The 6,206-nt window shown below is 34.4% G+C and overlaps 2 non-coding genes across 2 annotated transcripts; both read left to right on the top strand.

The window, feature by feature from the left end:
- Positions 1-418: 418 nt before the first annotated feature.
- On the top strand, positions 419-492 carry TRNAN-GUU (transfer RNA asparagine (anticodon GUU)). Its single transcript has one exon. It is a non-coding gene; the product is annotated as a tRNA-Asn (tRNA).
- A 4,599-nt stretch (positions 493-5,091) lies between these two features.
- Positions 5,092-5,165, top strand: TRNAN-AUU (transfer RNA asparagine (anticodon AUU)). The gene has a single exon. It is a non-coding gene; the product is annotated as a tRNA-Asn (tRNA).
- Positions 5,166-6,206: the final 1,041 nt, after the last annotated feature.

The raw sequence follows: 6,206 nt of genomic DNA, 5'->3' as shown, positions 1-6,206 counted from the left end.
GTAAAGAAAATTAAGTGGATTTTTGAAAGAAAACTATACTGTCAATATACTATTAAAACAAATTAAAATGGTAAAAGTTATTGTACTTTAAGTAAAAATAAAAGAGCAAAAATTTCAATCCCAGTTTTGATTACTTAAATTAACAAAAAAAATGCATATAGCAAAGGATAGTTTCAATCTGCCTACCTCTGGGTTATGGGTCCAGCATGCTTCCATTGCAGTACTCTGCTGCCCATGTAAGTGCAAGAGATCCTGAAGCACTCACTCATCATGGGAAAGTACCAATGTGTTTATTCGTTGGTTGATGGAAGAAACATCTTACAAAAACTCTCCAGATTATTGATTTTTTAATGTTTTTCTAGGAAACGTTCTAGATGTATGCTTATTAGCCTTTGTCAGTATGTACTTTTTGCAAAGTGTCTCTGTGGCGCAATCGGTTAGTGTGTTTGGCTGTTAACCAAAAGGTTGGTGGTTCAATCCCACCCAGGGACGTAATTAACCTTGTGATCAGATTTTGGTGATATTTAAGTAGACAAGTCAAAATTTCAAACCTCCTCTTATGGTGTAGGGTATATGGCCTTCTCTGATGTAATCAGAGTTAGATTTGATTCAGTGATTTTATAAAAAACAGCTAGGAAGCACAATTTAGCAGTGGGTTGCAGAGAAAAAAAATATGCTGGCAGAAAAATCCAATCGAGTGATTAAACAGCTCTTCATTTTCTGGCTTTATTTTTATGCTAACAAATTTGTTCTCTGAAAAGTGTCCACAAAGCCAAGTCTCTGATTAACACCTTTGTAAGGATGGTTTTTCACCTATTACTAAATTAAACTTGCTTCATTGGAAAGGCAGCAAGATGCATCCTCATTTCAATGTCTACTGAAATAATACAAGTTGACACCAGGAAACATTAACGCCACTGCATCCTTGCTGCTTTCTCATGTGGAAGTCTGTTTAATGTGAAAACAAGGTGATATCTAATTAGCACACAGGTAAGGAATTAAGAAAATCTTTATTTAAGGGTGAAGATGTTTCTCACAAAATTGTTGACCCAATGCATCATTGAAATTCAAGCTGGAAAGATGATTTTAATATATCACTTGTACATTTTGTATTGCTCTTCTGGTGACAATGTAGTTTGTTTTTGTCAATTACCATTTTAATAATAGGGTAAAGAAAATGAAGTGGATTTTTGAAAGAAAACAATACTGTCAATATACTATTAAAACAAATTAAAATGGTAAAAGTTATTGTACTTTAAGTAAAAATAAAAGAGACAAAATATCAATCCCAGTTTTGGATTACTTTAATTAACAAAAAAAAATGCATATAGCAGAGGATAGTTTCAATCTGCCTACCTCTGGGTTATGGGCCCAGCATGCTTCCATTGCAGTACTCTGCTGCACATGTAAGTGCAAGAGATCCTGAAGCACTCACTCATCATGGGAAAGTACCAATGTGTTTCTTCGTTGGTTGATGGAAGAAACATCTTACAAAAACTCTCCAGATTATTGACATTTTAAAGTTTTTCTAGGAAACGTTTTAGATGAATGCTTATTAGCCTTTGTCAGTATGGAAATTTGCAAAGTGTCTCTGTGGCGCAATCAGTTAGTATGTACGGCTTTTAACCAAAAGGTTGGTGGTTTAATCCCACCCAGGGACCTAATTGACCTTGTTATCAGATTTTGGTGATCTTTAAGTAGACAAGTCAAAATTTCAAACCCCCTGTTATGGTGTAGGGTACTTGGCCTTCTCTGATGTAATCAGAGTTAGATTTGATTCAGTGATTTTATAAAAACAGCTAGGAAGCACAATTTAGCAGTGGGTTGCAGAGAAAAAAAATATGCTGGCAGAAAAATCCAATTGAGTGATTAAACAGCTCTTTATTTTCTGGCTTTATTTTTATGCTAACAAATTTGTTCTCTGAAAAGTGTCCACAAAGCCAAGTCTCTGATTAACACCTTTGTAAGGATGGTTTTTCACCTATTACTAAATTAAACTTGCTTCATTGGAAAGGCAGCAAGATGCATCCTCATTTCAATGTCTACTGAAATAATACAGGTTGACACCAGGAAACATTAACGCCACTGCATCCTTGCTGCTTTCTCATGTAAAAGTCTGTTTAATATGAAAACAAGGTGATATCTAATTAGCACACAGGTAAGGAATTAAGAAAATCTTTATTTAAGGGTGAAGATGTTTCTCACAAAATCGTTGCCCCAATGCATCATTGAAATTCAAGCTGGAAAGATGATTTTAATATATCACTTGTACATTTTGTATTGCTCTTCTGGTGACAATGTAGTTTTTTTTGTCAATTACCATTTTAATAATCGGGTAAAGAAAATTAAGTGGATTTTTGAAAGAAAACTATACTGTCAATATACTATTAAAACAAATTAAAATGGTAAAAGTTATTGTACTTTAAGTAAAAATAAAAGAGCAAAAATATCAATCCCAGTTTTGATTACTTAAATTAACAAAAAAAATGCATATAGCAAAGGATAGTTTCAATCTGCCTACCTCTGGGTTATGGGTCCAGCATGCTTCCATTGCAGTACTCTGCTGCACATGTAAGTGCAAGAGATCCTGAAGCACTCACTCATCATGGGAAAGTACCAATGTGTTTATTCATTGGTTGATGGAAGAAACATCTTACAAAAACTCTCCAGATTATTGATTTTTTAATATTTTTCTAGGAAACGTTCTAGATGTATGCTTATTAGCCTTTGTCAGTATGTACTGTTTACAAAGTGTCTCGGTGGCGCAATCGGTTAGTGTGTTCGGCTATTAACCAAAAGGTTGGTGGTTCAATCCCACCCAGGGACGTAATTGACCTTGTGATCAGATTTTGGTGATATTTAAGTAGACAAGTCAAAATTTCAAACCCCCTCTTATTGTGTAGGGTACCTGGCCTTCTCTGATGTAATCAGAGTTAGATTTGATTCAGTGATTTTATAAAAAACAGCTAGGAAGCACAATTTAGCAGTGGGTTGCAGAGAAAAAAAATATGCTGGCAGAAAAATCCAATCGAGTGATTAAACAGCTCTTCATTTTCTGGCTTTATTTTTATGCTAACAAATTTGTTCTCTGAAAAGTGTCCACAAAGCCAAGTCTCTGATTAACACCTTTGTAAGGATGGTTTTTCACCTATTACTAAATTAAACTTGCTTCATTGGAAAGGCAGCAAGATGCATCCTCATTTCAATGTCTACTGAAATAATACAAGTTGACACCAGGAAACATTAACGCCACTGCATCCTTGCTGCTTTCTCATGTGGAAGTCTGTTTAATGTGAAAACAAGGTGATATCTAATTAGCACACAGGTAAGGAATTAAGAAAATCTTTATTTAAGGGTGAAGATGTTTCTCACAAAATTGTTGACCCAATGCAACATTGAAATTCAAGCTGGAAAGATGATTTTAATATATCACTTGTACATTTTGTATTGCTCTTCTGGTGACAATGTAGTTTGTTTTTGTCAATTACCATTTTAATAATAGGGTAAAGAAAATGAAGTGGATTTTTGAAAGAAAACAATACTGTCAATATACTATTAAAACAAATTAAAATGGTAAAAGTTATTGTACTTTAAGTAAAAATAAAAGAGACAAAATATCAATCCCAGTTTTGGATTACTTTAATTAACAAAAAAAAAATGCATATAGCAGAGGATAGTTTCAATCTGCCTACCTCTGGGTTATGGGCCCAGCATGCTTCCATTGCAGTACTCTGCTGCACATGTAAGTTCAAGAGATCCTGAAGCACTCACTCATCATGGGAAAGTACCAATGTGTTTCTTCGTTGGTTGATGGAAGAAACATCTTACAAAAACTCTCCAGATTATTGACTTTTTAAAGTTTTTCTAGGAAACGTTTTAGATGAATGCTTATTAGCCTTTGTCAGTATGGACTTTTGCAAAGTGTCTCTGTGGCGCAATCAGTTAGTATGTACGGCTATTAACCAAACGGTTGGTGGTTCAATCCCACCCAGGGACCTAATTGACCTTGTTATCAGATTTTGGTGATCTTTAAGTAGACAAGTCAAAATTTCAAACCCCCTGTTATGGTGTAGGGTACCTGGCCTTCTCTGATGTAATCAGAGTTAGATTTGATTCAGTGATTTTATAAAAACAGCTAGGAAGCACAATTTAGCAGTGGGTTGCAGAGAAAAAAAATATGCTGGCAGAAAAATCCAATTGAGTGATTAAAGAGCTCTTTATTTTCTGGCTTTATTTTTATGCTAACAAATTTGTTCTCTGAAAAGTGTCCACAAAGCCAAGTCTCTGATTAACACCTTTGTAGGGATGGTTTTTCACCTATTACTAAATTAAACTTGCTTCATTGGAAAGGCAGCAAGATGTATCCTCATTTCAATGTCTACTGAAATAATACAGGTTGACACCAGGAAACATTAACGCCACTGCATCCTTGCTGCTTTCTCATGTGGAAGTCTGTTTAATGTGAAAACAAGGTGGTATCTAATTAGCACACAGGTAAGGAATTACGAAAATCTTTATTTAAGGGTGAAGATGTTTCTCACAAAATTGTTGCCCCAATGCATCATTGAAATTCAAGCTGGAAAGATGATTTTAATATATCACTTGTACATTTTGTATTGCTCTTCTGGTGACAATGTAGTTTTTTTGTCAATTACCATTTTAATAACAGGGTAAAGAAAATTAAGTGGATTTTTGATAGAAAACTATACTGTCAATATACTATTAAAACAAATTAAAATGGTAAAAGTTATTGTACTTTAAGTAAAAATAAAAGAGCCAAAATATCAATCCCAGTTTTGGATTACTTTAATTAACAAACAAAAAAATGCATATAGCAGAGGATAGTTTCAATCTGCCTACCTCTGGGTTATGGGCCCAGCATGCTTCCATTGCAGTACTCTGCTGCACATGTAAGTGCAAGAGATCCTGAAGCACTCACTCATCATGGGAAAGTACCAATGTGTTTCTTCGTTGGTTGATGGAAGAAACATCTTACAAAAACTCTCCAGATTATTGACTTTTTAAAGTTTTTCTAGGAAACGTTTTAGATGAATGCTTATTAGCCTTTGTCAGTATGGACTTTTGCAAAGTGTCTCTGTGGTGCAATCGGTTAGTGTGTTTGGCTATTAACCAAAAGGTTGGTGGTTCAATCCCACCCAGGGACATAATTAACCTTGTGATCAGATTTTGGTGATATTTAAGTAGACAAGTCAAAATTTCAAACCTCATCTTATGGTGTAGGGTACATGGCCTTCTCTGATGTAATCAGAGTTAGATTTGATTCAGTGATTTTATAAAAAACAGCTAGGAAGCACAATTTAGCAGTGGGTTGCAGAGAAAAAAAATATGCTGGCAGAAAAATCCAATCGAGTGATTAAACAGCTCTTCATTTTCTGGCTTTATTTTTATGCTAACAAATTTGTTCTCTGAAAAGTGTCCACAAAGCCAAGTCTCTGATTAACACCTTTGTAAGGATGGTTTTTCACCTATTACTAAATTAAACTTGCTTCATTGGAAAGGCAGCAAGATGCATCCTCATTTCAATGTCTACTGAAATAATACAAGTTGACACCAGGAAACATTAACGCCACTGCATCCTTGCTGCTTTCTCATGTGGAAGTCTGTTTAATGTGAAAACAAGGTGATATCTAATTAGCACACAGGTAAGGAATTAAGAAAATCTTTATTTAAGGGTGAAGATGTTTCTCACAAAATTGTTGACCCAATGCAACATTGAAATTCAAGCTGGAAAGATGATTTTAATATATCACTTGTACATTTTGTATTGCTCTTCTGGTGACAATGTAGTTTGTTTTTGTCAATTACCATTTTAATAATAGGGTAAAGAAAATGAAGTGGATTTTTGAAAGAAAACAATACTGTCAATATACTATTAAAACAAATTAAAATGGTAAAAGTTATTGTACTTTAAGTAAAAATAAAAGAGACAAAATATCAATCCCAGTTTTGGATTACTTTAATTAACAAAAAAAAAAATGCATATAGCAGAGGATAGTTTCAATCTGCCTACCTCTGGGTTATGGGCCCAGCATGCTTCCATTGCAGTACTCTGCTGCACATGTAAGTTCAAGAGATCCTGAAGCACTCACTCATCATGGGAAAGTACCAATGTGTTTCTTCGTTGGTTGATGGAAGAAACATCTTACAAAAACTCTCCAGATTATTGACTTTTTAAAGTTTTTCTA

This window comes from Pseudophryne corroboree, unplaced genomic scaffold (genome assembly GCF_028390025.1).
Source record: "Pseudophryne corroboree isolate aPseCor3 unplaced genomic scaffold, aPseCor3.hap2 scaffold_1421, whole genome shotgun sequence".
Taxonomy (NCBI): Eukaryota; Metazoa; Chordata; class Amphibia; order Anura; family Myobatrachidae; genus Pseudophryne; species Pseudophryne corroboree.
Note: the sequence above shows the minus strand (reverse complement) of the source record. Positions and strands in the feature narration are given on the sequence as shown.